This window comes from Dunckerocampus dactyliophorus, chromosome 16, assembly GCF_027744805.1.
Source record: "Dunckerocampus dactyliophorus isolate RoL2022-P2 chromosome 16, RoL_Ddac_1.1, whole genome shotgun sequence".
Lineage (NCBI taxonomy): Eukaryota > Metazoa > Chordata > Actinopteri > Syngnathiformes > Syngnathidae > Dunckerocampus > Dunckerocampus dactyliophorus.
The window spans coordinates 11,424,136-11,444,208 of NC_072834.1; the positions used below are offsets into that span (position 1 = coordinate 11,424,136).

Genomic DNA, 20,073 nt, shown 5'->3' on the forward strand with positions numbered 1-20,073 from the left:
TGAAACCGATGTCCTCGCAACCCGGAAAAAAAAAAGAAAATGGATGGATGGATCGATGGATGGATGGATACAATTTGTTGCTTCAACACTTTACCATCAACAGAAGTTCACTTCTATTTGCACTTATGACCTTTATGTGTGTTTTTTTTTTTTATGGTACTATGGTAAATACAGCATTGCATGTAGTGTACAGTAAATTGACTTGAGTTTTCCTGGAACAGATGAATTCTATTTCCATTATGACAGGGGTGTCCAAACTTTATATGCAGAGGGCCGCATATTGAAAAATAAAATGATGCAGTTTGATATTTTTATTTATTTTGTCAAAAGCAAAAAAAAAAGTTATATACAGTATGTATGAGTAATACGTAGACATGGACTACTCCTTTTCAGACAAGTTGAATTGTGCAAATGCAACCACGTGGTGTTCCGTAATGTCACTTATAAAGCTTGTCTGAAGCACATAAACATACCATTGTTTCCTATGGGGAAAAATGAATCAAAATCCAAACAAATGATTGGGTTTGACCTTAGAGCAGTGGTGCGGGCCCGTGGGCCATTTTCAGCCTGCAGATCATTTTTTGTTGGCCCTCAACCTATTGTAAAAATAAAATGAATGTCTTATTAATGAGATGTGTTATTAGATACTTTGTCACCTATAACACAAAGCTAAGATCAGACTGTCACTGGATCTTTAATGTGCAAAAATGTATCAAAGTGGGCCCCCACATCCTTCATATTTTTGTATGCGGCCTTCGGTGGAAATATTTTGGACATCCCTGCCGCGTTATGCCGGTCGTGACAACGTAATACAAGGAAATCATGGTTGCTGTTTTGTTTACCTCTGCTCTAGTGTATCACATGGAAACTATTTTTACTTTCATTATGCAGTTATGAATATTTGAGTAAGCACGGTAACTCAGCTGCAGCGCGTCTCTGGCTGCGGGCCCTGGGATGGCCTAGCTGAGGCTCTCTGCCAAGCAGACAGTAATGTAGAATGTCATATGTAGCGCATGCACAGCTTCCTCCTCACGCTCGCCCTGAGTCGTCAGGCTTGTTGTGGGGCAGATATGGGCGGGTCCAGCAGTGTTTCCACGTTGCTGCATGGGAATGCATCATGCAACTGGCTAAGAAAAGCACAGCTGTCAGCTGATGCATGTTTGTTTTACCCTCGCAAATGGACTTGGAAGGTCTCCACTGCCTCCGGCTTTGCAACGCCACTTTGTTCAAACATTCAATCAGACACTTTGTTTCAGATGTACTCTATAATATCTCAGTGAAACATGTTTGCTTTGCTATTTTATTGCTTCTTTTCAAAACAAACATCTATTTTACCTTTTAAAATACATAAGTGCTGTGCATGGAGGGCACGTGACTGTGCCTTTGCATGTGAATTCCCTTTGAATGTGATCTGAATGCAAGAAGCATGAACCAAACATGAAACATTCATCATCTTTACATTCTACTGCCATGATAAATCTCCGGTGTGTGTGCAATACATTTGCAATATCTATCTCGGGAAAAGCGAGCTCGTGAGAATTTTGCAGGAAATTGGCCCACAAAAGGTGGGAGGGGGGCATTTGTAGTGTGGTGGTTCCCAAAGGTGACTTTGATGCAGCTGGAACAGGCTCAATTACCCATTCAATACCTCATTCACATTAACCTGTAATTGCCTGGTGATAAGTCGAGGGCAAAGGTGCCCAAACATCTTCAACTCAAGGATGCACGGGCCATTTCCATACATTTTGTGCCAATGGTGATCAATATATGCTAAGCTATCCAAACAAAACATCCACATCTTAACTTTGCGCTCGGTGACAAAGCAAATGAGCATCATAGCTAATCAATCAATTAATCTGTTCCGTCCGATTGTTCACTTCTAAGAAAAACACCATATTACCTGCACTTTATTAGGAAAAAATACAATGTTAACATCGGCGGCGTTATTCTCTAATGGCTATAATCGGCCGGACGATTAATCGGTCGCGCTGTAGCTGGTGGTCTTATATTTTGATTGAAAAAAATGTCATCTTGAGCCAGTTGCATACAGTCTAGGGCTGCAGCTAATGATTATTTCCTTAGTGGGTTAATCTGAAGCTTGTTGTTTCGATGAATTAAGTAATTGGCCCTAGACGGACTAAATCAAAATGAATCAAACACAGTTACCGGTTTGGTCTGCAACATATCAGAAAAGAGGAAAAAATGTTGATCACTGTTTTCCAAAGTCAAAGCTGATGTGTGTGAATATGGACGACTAAGGAAATGTTAAAATATTCACATTTGAGAGGCTGAAATATGAGGATATTCACATCAAAAAACAATTCATCAAAAGCCAAAACGCTATTAATATTATTAATTGGGTAATCAATTCATCGACTAATTGTTGCAGCTCTAATACAGCCCCTTTAAGTCTCGGGAAGCAAAGCTTTATAGGGAGCATTTCAGTCATGTGCCACCATAAGGACACAACCCCGTCAGATCCAATGTGTGAGCATCAGGCTGGGTTACCTGGACTAGGCAGCACGCTGAGTTGTGTAGTGATGTATAATTCTTTTGTCAGGTCCTAGTGTGTCATGCAGTGTGTCAGTGCTGCGTCTTCTATTCTTGTATCCCCTGGCCCTGACCACAACCCCGACCGCTGACGTCGCCATGCTTGCTGACTCAATGTTAATTAGGTTAGAGAACTGCAAGTGTAGTTTGATCTTTTTAAAGAGGAGATGGGCTTTCATTGGGGTTTCTGGGATGGTGGCAGCTGAGCAGGCGGCCATGCAATTGTGGCCATTAAATGGTGCAAGTTGGTGTCTCTAGACCAGCTCGAGAACCAGGAGAACATCAATCTCTACAATCACTTCAAATTACAGCATTTAGTAATTTTTAGGGACATCTGCAGGGTCAGGAGACGCTTGAGTTCCTGTGATTAGAACCAGGAGGCAGATGGCACCATGATTCATAGAACTGGAGCTGCATGCAATTCAGCAGACGACTCATTCATGCACATAAGCAATCAGATCACACACACACACATACCACTCAAATCGGCAATAATTGCCGAGCACACGTGCTCGCAGGCGATGCAGCAGGAGATGCAAAACCGCTTTGAACAGCGCGGCAATGACAGTTTACAATTCACTTGCAATGTGCCAAAGATTTCCTAATATTCTCATCAAATATTAGCAACATATCACTACAAATCATCAAAAATGAGGTTGCCTGAGTGCTCCACATTGGTTTGGAAAGCCAGCAAGCCAGTGATTTGTAGTCGTATTGACCTGGATCATGATATTGATTGGAAGATCGTAAATTTATGCAAATGTTGAAACGTAAAGTATACCATCAGGTACAGTACATAATCTATTTATTTGGATATTGGAGATACAGTCGTCCCTCGCCACATCGCGAATTTTGAGGCATCGTTTCACTTCATTAGTAGAAAAAAAAGTCAGCCATTTTTAGCAAAGTTGATGTATTTTTTTCCTAAATGAGGCATTTTCAAGCATCAAAATGGCTAAGGGTGATTTGAAGCTCTAAGCAAATTAAAAAGTGTTGCAAAAACCTTGGACGAAAAAGGGGAAAGGGTGTCAAATGCCTTCTTTGTGTCTGTTGTGTATAAAACACGATCTGATGTCAATTTCATAATACGTAATAATTCATAATACTGCACCGATTTAGTAGAGAAGTACAGCACCTCAATGTGCACCAAATACATTTTGCGGCATCAGAAACACGTACTTTGACCAAACTCCGAGCAACTTTACACGTTGCTAACAGGCTTTTATTGTAGGTTTGAATTATCTCACAAGAGACAAAATAATAACATCATAATAATTATCATAATAATAACACAGGCTACTGTTGCGGCTGTAATCCAGCTAAAACGCAATTCTGAACCCCTGACGTCTCTTTCAGTCCACATTTAGTGCAACAAACTGGAGCACGAGTTTTATTTATGTCTTAGATGGCTTATTTCTCTATATATATCTAATATTTTGGGTAATATTGATGCATGTTTTGGAGTAATATGAATACATGGGAAATACATTGTTCAATAATTTATTTTATATTAGTTGAAGAAAACAACAGAATAAAATAAAACAAATAAATATCTTCATTAAATGGAAATCTGTCCTGTTTAACCCAAAACAGAATGAATTGAGTGTCCAGGTTGCAGGAGTCTGACTGGCAACATTTAAATTGTACACTACTTTATTTACCAAGCAGATCAGGCCATCGTCTTGATGCTATTTTGTGCTGCTTTGTCATTATTTAAAGGCATTAAGCCTGAATTGAACACAATAAAAAACTACTGAGAGTTGAAGCAAATATTCTTTGATCTTGTGTGAGCTTCTCAAAATCAGCTGGTGAGCTAGGAGACCCCTGTGATAGCATCAGCATCATAAGGCTGGACACACTGTGTGTTTATGTTCACTAAACAACCACACACAAATAGCGTTTTGAGGACAAGACATAATCAGTATGACAACAAAAGAGCAAAATTGTTCAGTGACCCTTAAAAAAAGTTAGTACGTACTCCACGAATGTGAACTCCACTTCCCCGTGCGACAAAAACAAGCTCCGAACTAACCGCAAAATGTCACTGTGGTACAAAGTCACATTTGCAGATTGAAGACCAGAAGCTAGGTGGACAACTCTGGCTAGCTAGCTGCCGCCAGTGACACCTAGGCAAAGCGTGTAAAAACAAAGATGCAAGAAAAGTCACCGATGCGTTTAATAAGGGTTTGATCAAACACGCTGGCATCGATTGGCGTAGCCGGAGTCAAGCTGTCAAACTGAAGCCATTGAGGTTTTACAGACTAGTGTTGTTTCTTGCGGCAATTTGTGCATCCCTTGTCGGCTCAATACGGCTACGTGACGCAGCACACATGTAGGATTTGCCACCGCACGATGATCGTTTTTCGTGATCGGCTTTAAAAAGCATTTATTTATTTTTATATGCCGATCACATGTTTTTTCTGGAAATGGGCCCATACTAATCAGTGGCCAATCAATCGGCGCGTCCCTAGTTTTTGTTATTAATTCGTTCCAAAAGGTCAGACGAAAAACAAGCCAATTTTTCCCTATAGGAAATAACAAATCCAATTAATTTGTTCCAGACACCCAAAAATATTAACCAAAATACATTTTTATAGAGGATAATTAAAGCTTTACATCAGTTATTGTTGATGCGAACTTCCCGTACATCCTGGCGCGATACAATTCAAGCGGTTGTCATCTTCTTTATCAAATCGCTGCCACACACAACTGTTTGTGGCCCCATGGCAGGTTATTTAGCAGTCACACCCAATAAAAAAACAATAAAAAACGCATGGACAGTGAGTCAGCAACGCGTAGGGTGCTTTGTTTGGGCACTCAATTTTATGACGATACAGGACAGGGCAAATGGACTACCAAAGAAAACAGAGACAAGTGTATGAAAACCAAGGCAAAATTTGGTTGAAAGAATAAGACTGATGCAAAAACTGAGGCGTCCATCAACTGAGAGTTGACTGTGTGTATGTCAGTATAATACACACATGTACCTGATACATATTTTTTAACTCAATATTGCATTACGACCTCCATCACTTACTAGTTTAGCTTTAGCTTACATTCTCCTTGCCACGACTGTGATCCTTGGGAATAACATAACATAGCCATGCAGTTTTAGCATGAAAAAGGATACAAAATATTACATTTGCATCTAATAATTACACCCACTGGAGAAGAGTGTTCCTTGAATTTCCTAAATAGACTACTATACTCTGTGACCCGCTGCAGTTTTATTTTGTTAATCTCTAAAATTCGACATCCCAGCCTCACTGCAAAACTCACAGAAGCCAGACAAAATGCTGCAGCTCAGTCTAGAGTATTAACCAAAAGGGAGGAGAAGGCGGGGGGAGAGCAGCAGCGAGGATGCAGCAGGGAGAGAACCGCTCAGGAGAAGACTGAGCTGCTTAAAACCTACAGCCAAAAAGAGGAAGAGCAGCAAAGCAGCGGAGAAGAGACAGGAGGGATGAAAAATGGGGGAGAAGCCAATAAACATGGAGCCACGCGGTAAAAACCGGGCTAAACAATGCAGATTAGGTTAAAACCTATTGGAGACAGGGAATATCGAGATTGGGGATGTACAAGAGGTTAGGAATAAGCAAACGAGCGAAAAGATGGAGAATATAGAGAGTAGCCATCGTACAAGAATGGGGGAGGGCGGTGCAATCAAGCCTCTCACACTAGTCGCTGTGTGTGGTCTCTTAGCAACACTGTCTGCCATGCATCTCCTTCCTGGCTACTGAATATGCACAAAGCCACCACCGCCGTCCCCGTCAGACGTGATGATGCCAGTGTAAAAACTTCACTTCGCTCCATCATTTGCATGTGATCATCCCTGCAAGAGAAAGGACTGCAAGGGAAAACCGCAAAGCACTTTAACCTAGAGATAGCATCTGTAACCTATAGCAACCGCACTAGCATAGCAACCGCTGTTCATGTTACCACTCAGATATACTATACAGTACGTGAGGCGCACCACCTGTACGTGAGCGATGCGGTTATACCTCGGTTTTCCAACACAACTAAATATTTCTGCAAAATGTTTGCCCCGGTTTTCATACACCTCAGTTATCATACAAAATTGCGCGTGACAACGCAGTCCGTCTGCCCTGTACTGTATCATTCCGCAGAACCAAAGCACTGTAAACGTTGCTGACTCACTGTTCGTGTAGTTTTATGTTGACTGCGACTGCTAAATAACCCGCCATGGTAATGGTAAAGGTTACATTGGAATGCATCACGTAGTGCAATTCTATTTTTTGCAGTACATTTAGTGAGTGAAGTGCACTTTTATAGCTTTTATATAGCAGAGAGCAATAGGGAGTATGGAGTGATTTTTGATCCAGGACAAATTTTGCTTTATTCAGTATTGAGGTATTTCTAACCAGAATGGGGTGAAAAGAACAACACCATTGAATCCAAGAAAGAACTCATTGCAAAGTACGAAAATGGCATCTGCGTGGCCGATCTCGCCAGGATGTTCTGGAAGTCTGCATCAACAATAAGTTCCATCCTGACGAAGAAAGAAGAACTCAAAAAGCTAATGTTGGGAAAAGGTGTTGACTCCTCGCCAACAAGAGTCTCCAATAAAGATACAAATTAAGTTAAAATGTTAATTGTTCCATTTCTATCCTCATTTATCATTACATAGCATGTAAAACTATAATTATTCTGTATAATGTGTACTTTTTGTTCATATTTTTCGGTGGCTGGAATGGATTCACTGAATGGCTTTCGTACAATTTGGTTTTCGTCAGAACTTTTGGAACAAGTTTGAGGTTGCCCTGTACTTTCAAAAAGCCTACTTACAGCCTCCCTCATATGAAATAAATATGTATCATGTGTATAACATAAATTCTGGCCGTAAAGTAACATTTTATCACCGCCTAAAAACAGCCAAATATATATATCAGGCAACTTGAACTGTGGCATTAATACCCTCATGAGATCATACATCTAAGCAGACTCCTCTCAAGTGTTTTAAAGCAATCTAGCGACAAATATTAAAAGCCCACAAAGGCTCGTAAAAAAAAAAAAAAAAAAAAAACAATCACGGCCAGCCTGTTGTGTCCTAATAAAATGATCCACACTAGATAAAATGCAGCTGCAGCACATGAAGAGGCAAACTTTTCTCACACTGTCTGTTCACAGAAGAGCTCAAGTGGCACCAAGAGACGCTCTGTTGTCAGCATTTGGTCACACATGCGCTCCGTTGTATCCATGAACATTTGACCTAAAAGTGCAAAAGACTGTTCTGTTCATGCTAACATAACATCTAAAGCGCCAATACTGTGCACTGTGCAGTGATGTAGTCGGCTCCAAGTGTCTTTAAACCTCAATCCAATGAGATCCAATACAAGAATTATCTAAAAAAAATTCTGCTTTCGATGTGTTTTACACTGTCAGAGATTAGCCATTTTTTAGACTCATATCCAGAATCATAGTTTTTTCTCTGCAATCTACAATGTCTACGTGCATTATCTTGGTATCAACGTTAAGAGGATACCTGCAGGTACATATCCGTGCTATTATGTGAGTGTAAATGAATGAATATTTTGGTTACCTGATTTTGTCACACGTCAATGAAAATTATTAGATTATTACAGAAAATTAAAGACAAAATCTTGACTTAATATGAATTATTCCATTCCATTCCATCATTTCCTTTCATTTTCCTCAACTTATCCGGGTCCGGGTCGCGGGGGCAGCAGTCTCAGTAGGGAAGCCCAGACTTCCCGGTCCCCGGCCCCCTCCTCCAGCTCCACCGGGAGGACACCGAGGCGTTCCCAGGCCAGCTTTGAGACATAATCCCTCCAGCGTGTCCTAGGTCTGCCCCGGGGCCTTCTCACTGCTGGGCATGCCCGGAACACCTCACCAGGGAGGCGTCCGGGAGACATCCGGACTAGATGCCCGAGCCACCTCAACTGGCTCCTGTCGATGTGAGGGAGCAGCGGCTCTACTCTGAGCTCCTCCCGGATGAGCGAGCTCCTCACCCTGTCTCTTAGGGTGAGTCAAGCTACCCTATGGAGGAAACTCATTTCAGCCGCTTGTATCCACGATCTCGTTCTTTCGGTCACGACTCAAAGCTCATGACCATAGGTAAGGGTGGGAACATAGATCGATCGGTAAATTGAGAGCTTTGCCTTCCGGCTCAGCTCTCTCTTCACCACGACGGTCCGGTACATCGACTGCATTACTGCAGACTTTCCCTGGGAGGCTGAGGAGTGTGATTCCCCTATAGTTGGAACACACCCTCCTCCGCCACCCCAGTCTGCCAATCCAGCGGTACTGTTCCCGACTTCCACGCAATGTTGAAGAGACAGTCCCTCAACATCCAGAGCCTTGAGGAATTCAGGGCGAAACTTGTCAACTCCCGGAGCTTTGCCACTGGGGAGCGTTTTGACTACCCCATGTACCTCAGCCACGGTGATGGAACTGTCCGCGTTTGTCTCCTCAGATTCTGCTTCCTCTACGGAAGGTATGTCAGTGGGCTTGAGAAGGGCCTCAAAGTATTCCTTCCACCGTCCGACTATATCCTCAGTCGAGGTCAGCAGGCCCCCGTCCCCACTGTAAACAGTGTGGACCGGGCACTGCTTCCCCTTTCTGAGGCGCCGGACGGTTTGCCAGAACCTCTTTGAGGCCAACCGAAAGTCATGCTCCGCCATCTAATCCAACTCATCACCAGGTGGTGATCAGTTGACAGCTCGGCCCCTCTCTTCACCCACGTGGCCAGAACATGCGGACGCAGGTCTGATGATACGACTACAAAGTCGATCATAGACCTGCGGCCTAGGCTGTCCTGGTGCCATGTGCATTTGTGGACATCCTTATGTTCGAACATGGTGTTTGTGATGGACGAACTGTGGTTCGCACAGAAGTCCAACATCACACCGCACGGGTTCAGATCGGGGAGGCCCTTCCTCCCAATCACGCCCCTCCACGTCACACTGACGTGAGATCTTATTCCTGCAAATCTTTGTCATTTTATAGTAACAACTGTGATCCTGGTTCTTTGACAGTTGGGACACTAAACAGATGACAGCCAGAGAATTCTTGATTCATCTTTATTATATGTGTGTGTGGTTCATTTGTTCATAGAATGCACACAGAACGATGAACAACTCTGTATCTGTCTCCTTCCTTCCTTCTTTCGAGCACTGCGCCGTGCACTGATGCGGCGTTCAAGTGCACGGCAGATTTCTGAGCGTTAGAGGAATTATTCTACACTGGTCACACGGGGTCAGTAATGTTACTTATAGCGACGGGTGTATTGTGTATTCCTGAGCTGCTCTTTAAAGTGGGGGGTGTGGAGGGCAGTGACGCTCTGCATGCTGGGTTAGCGCTAGTTTTTAGGAAATAAGGCCGTAGAGCCTAGGTTCCCAAAGTGGGGTACGCCAATGGTCATGGGGGTACATGAATAAAAATGAAAAACAATTACCGCCCAACACTCACAATTACAAGCGCACCTGAACGCCTCATACTGTAGAGCGCACAGTCATAGCGGAAAGAAGGAAGGAGACACGGCATGAAGTTCTTCATTGCTCTGTGTGAGTTATGTGAATGAGTATGTAAGTTTGATGATTACGCTGTGTATTTGGAGCGTTTAATGTAGAAGGTTTCATTTATATTATTATAATCCCTGCACTGTGAAAACCTGTCAATGTATGCACGCGTCAGGATGAGAGAGTGAGGATTCCCCTGAAAATGAGGCTTTATCGCTGCTTTTATGTATTTTTGTACTTTGGATACTGCTTTATCATGTTTGTTCAACTTTCCCTTTCAATTTGGTATCTAATTAATATGCAGACTTAAAACATAGCGATTGAAAATGGACAAAAGTGAAGCGCGAGTTCAACCCATTCAAACAGAAGGATCCCAACGGTCGGCTGAAATAAAAGTTATATAGGAACAATACTTCCATACTTTATTCATCTCCAAGAGAAATTCAAAATACAAATGTTTGCATCAGAATTACATACTATAAAATTAATTAACCAATGAATCATGCTTAATACTGTGTTTCAATTTCAGTTTTTTTTTTTAAGTGTGCAGGAGTCGGGGGTACATGGCTTCAAGTCAAATGTCTGGGGGGTACGCGACTGCACAAAGTTCGGGAACTCCTGCTGTAGAAGAAGAGAACTAGGAAGTGTTGAACTGTTCATGCTGTGTTTTGAGCATCTGCCTGTAAGACATAGCGCCCTGTTTCCACTTCAAATAAGAAGGCTGATTCATTTACAGCCATCCTGATGTGGTGACATTCAGCCGGCATTACATTGCATTGATGAGACAATCGCCACCGCAGGAAGCGAGCTGTCCAGAAAAAAACAAGGAACTCTGCCAATGCTAACATGTGAATCTACATTGTGTCTTATTTATGTGTAATATGTCTTATTTTCTGTTATTATGCCTACTATACTGGGTATTACGAGTGTAAAGGTGACTATAGGGGTTTTATTTCGTGTTTAGAGGGCCCTAATAATGTAAAAAACTTATTTAGAAGGTCGTAAACAGGTTTACTATGCGCTATTGATGAAAATATCCCACTTATAAATAAGGAATCCTACTTCGCTGAATTCCCGCGACGTAGGCTTCCTTATTTATGAATAGATTATGTATTTTGCATTGTTTTCTGCATGTAAGACTCTAATTATTCGCTACAAAACGTGTTTTTGTTCATATGTTTGGGTGTCTAGAACGATTAATTGGATTGACATGATTTTAATCCGTTCCAAAAGGTCCGACCAAAACAATGTTCCTGCGTTTATGACATTGCCTGGCATAAGAGAGGTAGCATCTTAGAGCAGATTCCACTGTAACCAAGGTGACTGGCTGCACTTAGCATATAGCGTATGATGCCAACCACAAGCTCTTATACAACACCGGGCGCATTCTCATGCACTCCATGTTGTTTACTTTCTGAGCCGCACGCATGAGTGTTGTTGAAATGTCGCATCATATCACAGAGAAGGCAAAGCACCCAGGGTAGACGTTGGCATGGCAGAGCGGGGTCAGGAGAGGCTCAGAGAAGAAAACAAGACAATGAATTGAAAACAGAAGACATTTTTAGGGCCCCAGAATGTGCGGCTGCCGTTTGTGTTGATTTTTCTGTCAAGCTTTCCAAAGCTGACCGTACGTTTCGATGTGGACCACAAACACCACATCATCAACAAAGAAAAGGTCACATGACAAGGTAGCGCTGCAGGGGGAAGTGCCAAAAACCTTCTCTGTGCTCATGCAGGACGGGAAGAGGTGCAGCTGCGCACATGCTCCACTGAGTCCCTGCTTACTGTGTTGTCGAATACGTGGATTACAAAACAATATCGCCTGCCTTCCTGTTGGCTTGCTCTGAACAAACAAAAAGGTGCATCTGACTGAATTTGGGAACCTTAAGCTGATGGTCTGACTGCTTTCTTGAACTGGATGCCCCTCGAAGTGTGCAGGAGCGCTCGTTGCCACCACCCCACCATCAAACCTCATCAACTATTCAGCCACAATTAAGCAAATCCCAACAGCCCAAAGCAAAACACGGATCAGCTGGGCATCTTTGCAAACTTGATTTTCTCCCTCACATAGCAGCTTTCACTGGACTCCATTCATCTCATTTCAACTGTGGAGCATCAAGCTGTGATTTGGCTTCACTGGGAAACAACAAACATGTTTAAATATGTCGCGTCTATGTCTGAAAACAAGGTATGGTGTGATTCAGGCAGCTGGTGACTGAGAACAGGACATCATAGATTTCTATGCGTCAGTGTTCTATCATTACGACATCAATATGTTCAGTCATTTTAGCGCACTTTTACTTCTAAAATAACAAAGCCCTAAGTTAGATGATATTGTTGATTATATTAGGTAGAATCACTATTAGGATGAGACTAACGGCAAGGAGGAGCTAATATTTGCATGACTTTTGTTTGTTTAACTTCCTGGTTTATTTGACTTTTAGCTAAGCAAAAAACTAAATATCACTAAAAATAATAAATACCACAATTTTGAAACTTAACTTCTTGTTGGTAGTACTTACCAAGGAAGGAACAATTTAGTTTTGTCGCAAATCAAGAAAAATCTTCAGAAAAGGATGGCCGACATGGGTTTTTTTGTTTTATTTTTATTTTGTTGTTTTGTCCTGTCCAGCCATTGGGGCAGGACTAAATGCCCTAGAATGCCCTTACATGCTAAACAGATTTGCTCTGCCAGGGAAAGGTTTAAGATGCTTTTCCCCTTTATTTTATGTTCATTGTTATGCAAATTTGAATAGAAACAGTCATACTTATTAGCGGTAATAGAAGTAACGAAAATATTAACCATAATACAGAATGACACAATTGTGTGAATGACTGCACACAACTGTAATAACTATAACGTAATTGCCCACATCAACATCACCGTAATAAAACCAACAACATGATAACACCATCGATAAATCAATGAGTTTTGTGGGGAAGTACATATGTACTGTGAGTGTGTATATGTATAGTATGCGTGTACAGGTATCTCTGTAGGTGTGTTTGTATGCATGACTGCATGTATATGTACATGTGTACATATAAATAAATGCAAGCATACAGTATGTATGTGTGAATGTGTAATTGTCACTGAGAATGTATGAACGGGGGACTGCCTCCTACCAGCCAGCAAGGCTTAATAAATAAATTGGTATAGTTTGGTATGGTATGGTATGGTATGGTATATGGTATGGTATGGTATATGGTATGGTATGGTATGGTATGGTATGGTGCATGGTATATGGTATGGTATATGGTATATGGTATGGTACAAATAGTTGCTTTATTTATTATTCGAATATGCCTTTCTGGGCGCTTGACTCATTTTAGTCCTGATTGAAACAAGTAGCAGAAGCGTTGGTGTGATTATCTCGCCAGGTAGGCCACAAGTGAACTTCCAACATTGGACTCATCCCACTCCTTGCGCTCAAAAGCCCCCCACATATGCAAGTCAGAGCGTTGGTAGCCCACACACACACACACACACACATTCCCACACACAGCTCTCCCACTCACTCATCTGGTTACATACAGTACACATCATGTCTCCTTAGACCGAGGGCCTCTGGACATAACACAGTCAGGATGAGGAAATAAAGAAGTCTAATAGTACATCACATGCATGCGGACATTTTCTATGAAGACTGCATCAATACATTAGGCTTGATAAGCTCCTTCAAGGTTTGTACAGCAAGTTTAGAGACAACAGTGGAAAAGAGGAAAAATAATGCTGCAGGTGTGTTGGACAAGGAGCTTTTCAGCTCAGGGTCTCACTTGGCCGATCCCTGCTAGTTCCTGTACAATCAAAAGCTACTAACTGTGACAAATGACAGGTGATGAGAATACCCGCAAGACTACTTACATACAACTGTGCTCGAGAAGAACACATGGTCGCGAGACAAGCAACAGGACAGACATTAGTGTCATAAAAATAATAACTGCTACAGTGCTCATTCAGGCAGAGACCTCTGCCAAGGTACACCTGCAAACAGAAGTAAAAAGTGTTTTTACATTGCGGGGAAATGTTTTGAAACTCAAAGCGGTGACAAAAAAAAAACCCTCTGTCCAAATACAGTATACCCAAAATGGAAGTATTCTGGTTTGGTGCTAGTTTGCATGGAAATTGAATATATGGCACCATTTCCATTTCAAAGCGTAACCATCCATCCATCCAATCACACCCTCGCTAATGTAATCTTATGATACAGTACAAAAAACGTAAATGTAAATCCAACTAAACCATTCCATATGCCCAAAAATATGAAAAAAAATACATTTTAGAGAGAATAATGTTTTAAAAAGGAGAATGTGAAATAATTATAAATGATGACCGGATGGAACTTACTGTTGATGCGTACTACCCCGACCCGCCGGCATCATCAAATTCTAGTGTTTTTCACCTTTATCAAATTGCTGGCACTTGCAACTTTCTTTGGCCACGTGGCGGATTATTTAGCGGTCAGCATCAATGAAAAACGCATGGACGGTGAGTCAGGAACGTGTAGTGTGCTTTGTATGGGCACTCGATTTCGCAGAACGATTCAGTACAGGACAAACGGACTAGTTAAGGGCAATACCAGTCATCGGAGACGTCCAGTGCCAGTCCCAAGCCCGGATAAACGGGAGAGAAGGGCGTAAAAACTAAGCCAAATCAAACATGCAATTGCCTCGCTGTGGCAACTCTCGATGGGAAACACCAAAACATAATCAGAAAGGTAAAACAAAACAATGAAAACACTCCAAGGACACTAAACAACCGGCAAGCTGAGGAATAACTAATGTAAAAAGCGTGACACCAATTTACTTTGAAGAGCTACATGGAGAGAAATCCGGAGCTGGAGATAAAACCTCCAAAAAGCCTTCACTTTAGAGTTAAAAAAACCTCTTGAGTAGAACATTTTAGCAAATGCACTGGAGAGCATGGGCCTAAAGCTTGAATGAGAGGAGGGTGGGGGTGCTTCTGTTGTCAGAGCTTTTAAAGATGATACGGTTCAAAGAGAGTTGAAGCTGCACTCCAAGGATCCTGTTCAAGTTATGGAAAAAAGCATGTGGATCTCCTTGCAGAAGAGGACAGCATGTACCAACAAACAGTATATATACTGTACACACCATAGAGGAAGATGATACTATGAGATAAACGTTGGGCTTTTTTGTGCATTATTGTGATCAGTGGGGACAATGTGCATGTTCAGGACACTGTCTTGGCTGCTTTTACGTCCAAATGAAGATTGCTGTGACATTTGCATCCCATTTTCTACCATTACATTGGCATTTGTATTTTAAAGCATGCAAAAGTCACCTGTTTCACACACTCTTGTATAAAGCTAATACTTCTCTGCTTTACTGTGACCTTTTAGGCAGGCCACACACACACACACCGATGAATTAGCACTTTGGGATGCTTGTTAGATAGACCATAATGTTCTTTCACGTCAGCTCCAGGCACACATTGGCATGCAGAGTTAAATTTGAACTTTCTTGCCGCACACCAAAAAGGAAATATTCAAGGACCTTGGCACTGATTTACTGTCAGAAATGTGACTAAATCCTCCACTTAAGCACCATTCAAATACACCTACAATAATCCCGAACCTGATATAATGAGCTCAAATAAAGCATCTTCTTGAGATTTCCCTTAAGGAAGCGCAGTGTTCATCTTACGTTCCGGGACTTCACCGCCAACAAGACTGGAAAAAGCGTTTGACGCCTGCGTGTTATTCATTTTGCATGGCACCATGCAAATGACTTTGAAAACAGTAATGAGAGGAAAACCGGGTAAATGAACAAAGATGAGTCGCCTCAAGGAAATCATTAACACACATCATTACTCTTGACTACTGACTGACACGAGGCATGGATACTGAAAGACGCTCACAATCCAGAAAGCGAGCGTGTCAAAGAAGTCTTTCACTCGGACTTGCGTAGCTTGACACACACACACACACACACACACACACACACACACACACACATTGTGCTAAATACAGTATATACTGTATCCTAATAATGTGCTGAGCAGCCATGGAGCCAACATTAGCCATTAGTCATGTGTTCAGTGCATGCAGCGGGATGTTAGTTTACTTAAAGAGTTTGCAAAAGTGTTTTCTTCCCCTTAATGGACACACCTGCACAATCTAAAAACATCCAATAACAAGAGCCGTCTCAAAAGTATTGCAAGATAATGTTGATGTCGAGTGACATGAGGAAGGAGAGCTCTGAAGTTTGCAAGGAGATTAACGACATGAGGGAGAAGAGCTATGTAAATAGCAAGGCGCTAAACAACAAAATAGATCAACAGCGTGACGACGTGAAATCCTTAATGAAACGCATTAAGAAATGGAAGAATGAGAATGCATCGCTTCATCAACAAATTGTCGGGCTGGGAGAAAAAGCGGTCGCTTTAAAGAAGAAAAACGATGAAAAGGACTGCATTCTAGTGCACAGATCATGCGGAACAGTCCACGCGCATGAACAATGCGATTGTGACTGTGAGTGGGCTCCACATTACACACGGGTTTTATGGCAGGTCAGCTGTTGACACAGGAGGGGGGCAAGATGACGTTTCAACAGAGCAACAGGTGTCCATCTTTCTGCAGTCCAAGTGGGTGCATGTGGATGTCACACATGGATACATACAGTACGTTCCAATGTCTGCCACAAACACCACCACCACAACCATCATCATGAAGTTCACCGACACAAAGAGAAGCAAGCTGAAAGGAACGTATACATTAGGGGTGTCATACTAAAAAAAACTAATAATAATCAAAAGGATGCAGTGGTGAGGAATGTTGATATATTTTTTCGACTTTGTAAAAAGGTTAAAAGCTTTGCAATACTGGTTATTAGTATCAACATTTCAGCTTTTTCCTGTTATTGTCCCTTTTTGCGCTATTTTTCCCATTTTTGCTGCTTTCTTTTTGTTTAATTTGACTTCTACAAATGGCCCTCACCCCGTACTCGGGACACACCTGGGCTACATCAATTCGCATTTGACAAAATGTACCGTTGACACATTAAAAGGTAGTAATTCTGTAATATGTTAACTTATGCAGTATAGTTCTACATCGCTGCTAACTACCGCCACATAAAAAAACATTCAATTAATACCCACCGCAAAGTGAGGATTATTTGTATACGTTCATGGGTACCTAATATTTTAGCCACAGTCCACGTACGCCTTCACGGCAATTCCACGAAAAAACTCCACATTCTGTCTATAAATTATTTGTGCGCTGCGCTGATACATCTGAACACTGTACTGGTCAGTGCAACGTTTAAAAAGAAATTAACCACAGTTAAACCTAATTTAAAATTACTCCAGGATATTCTATACAGGAAAAAAGGGGTATTCGCGACATGTGAGAAATGGTCTTTAAATGTCAGCATCCACCAAATTCGTCTTACATCCATCAGTAGCTCGCCGCATGGTCGGTCTTCCCTCGCCCGGTGAGGGGCTTGACAGTCGTGTGCGATATCCATTTATCATTTCACTCCTACAATGAATTTCATCCTTTTGCAGGATCAGACGTGATGTGACAACGCGATCATGCCATTTGGAATTTGCTGAAAGATCTCTTCTTCATCACCGGAGAGGTTTTGTGGGCCTGTTAGAGTCCAGCTACGATCACTCGTACGGTGGAGCCTCAAAGCTTGAATGCCCCCCCTGAAGTCGCACAATTCTGAAATTGAACAAAATAATCCGAGAAAAATAAGCCTCTAAAGTTGCACATAATTTTGTGGCCCCGATTGTGGTCGTGCACGACGTCGCAGCAAGAGGTACTGCCGATGTGTTTGTGCTTTTTCCTTGGATTTTTGTGTTATTTTTGCAACCAACAGAAGGAGCAGACTCAACAAGGGCTTTTAATGAGAAGAACGTTCATGTAAAAAGCAAAGAATATGTAACCCGTCTGCTCTGCCCGTGCGCGCGAACCCACGGTCCACCAAATGAGAGTCAAGCACACTCGGCATCGAGCTAAAAGCCCGAGATGTCAGCTCGACGTCCAGCATGTCTCTTGAGGCGTCAGGGTGTGACGCTTACGAACGTGCTTCCGCACAGCTGCACCAGCTGGCATCCATAACAAATACACACTGGAGGCTTTGGACTCCAGCGTCACTCTTGCTATTAACAGCGGTTAGCTTCTTTTTGCGCTTGCGTGGCAGTTAATGTTGCTTTCAAAAAACGTACATGCATGAGGAACATCTGCCTTGAACATGAAACTGCATTACGAGTGTTATTGTAACGGATGCCAGCCAGGGTGGCTGTGTGAGTGTACGTTAGTAAACCTCACTCCCTAAACCTTAAGAGCCGTGCTGGGCATCGAGCTGATGGTCCGGGCTCTTAGCTCAGCGCCTCGCGTTCTTGACTCTTGTGGACACTCGTGTGCCGTCGTTTATCTTTTTGTTCATTTTTTCCTTTCTGTTTATAAAATACAGTCAAAATGGGCATAGTTGCACATGGTGATCAAACATGATTCATTTGAAAACTGATTTGATTAATTTTTTAATCATTTGATGTCTTAATTATTACGCCTGATGTTAAAATGTTACCTACAGTACAATTATCGTGTAATATTAACAAACGGTTGTATTTCACCCTTTGTGTGGTATTAATAACGATGTAGGCTGACTACTCCCAACATTGTTTGTTGATTCAGCCATTTTGGATCACAAATCCTACACCAAAACTTGTGATACTTTGTTTACACAATACTACGGTATCCTGTAAGGCCAAGTGTGAATGTTCCACAAACTAGTCCGTTTGCTTTGTTATAAAACCAGAATTATTCTCTATAAAATGTATTTTGTGTTAATATTATTGGGTGTCTGAAACGGATTCATTGGATTTACATGAGTTCTTATGGGAAAAATGGCTTGTGTTTTTCTACATTTCAGTTTTCATCTGACCTTTTGGAACAAATTGACAAAAACCGGGGTATGACTTTGGTCAATAAAAGGTAAGACTGAGTACTGGTTTTCTGACACTTCTATTATCATTATTGAGGGTGATGTTGTACGGTAAACAGATGATTTATGTCCAAATTAGATTATTTCTATTTCTAATATTCACTATGGGAAAATGGTGTCACAGCACAAACAAATTTGAGGATGGTGTTCAACCTTAAAGATTCTGCTACTTCTGCCTTGAAAATGTCTACATTTGGATTTAACAGGGTAAATCCTCAAGGACGAGGGGTTTACTACGGGGCACGTTCAGTCTTCATTGACTGTGCTCATCTACTCGCATCTGTAGAGACTCTGCAAGCATGCAGACTTCCCTCCGCATTGGATCCCTAAAACAGCCTGCACTCATTGACCCCCACCGCCCCCCCCAACGAAGACACATCCTCTCTCCTCCAGCAACATGATGAACAGCACCCGCACTGACACACAAACACTTCCCTGCTTATCTCAGCCTAATTCTATTCTTATTTTCAATTCAGCCTCAAGGTCAAAGTGAGAGTGAACAATCCAACAGGCCAGATTACATTACACACCTATACGGCATCCTGGTGCATTTGACACATCCACTGTCTATTCGGTTCAGGTAAAGAGTGTGTCATGTGGATTTACAATAAACATATCACAGGGTAGGGGACTTCTGTTAAGCCTGTGGTGATGTGGTGAGCTGTCACGCGCGTGGAAAAAAAAAAAAACGAACAACATTGCTGTTGACAGTCATTAATTTCACATTTAATCCACAGCCACGCCACCAGGCTTCAAATGGAACTTTCAAAATAAATGAAAATGAGAAAACAAGCATCCTGCAGCAGTAAATGCTAATCAATCATCTTGTGTGTGTTTTTATTCGCAGACGTGCCAACACATCCTCACCTGGCTACACACACACACACACACCAATCATATAACCACAACTGGAGTGAGTATCCCGACATGCACACACACACACACACACACACACTACACTAGCATCCTGCCATGCTTTTATCATGCGTAAACATGCAGATGTTTTCCATCATGGGCTTTGCAAAATGCTCCGAGAGCGCACAGCCTGCCTGGTGGT

At 42.0% G+C, this 20,073-nt stretch overlaps 1 protein-coding gene across 2 annotated transcripts in view; it reads right to left on the reverse strand.

Annotated features, from left to right (window-relative positions):
- Positions 1-20,073, reverse strand: part of LOC129169285 (neuronal tyrosine-phosphorylated phosphoinositide-3-kinase adapter 1) — a 42,072-nt gene that overhangs the window by 20,992 nt on the left and 1,007 nt on the right. The window lies entirely within an intron of this gene.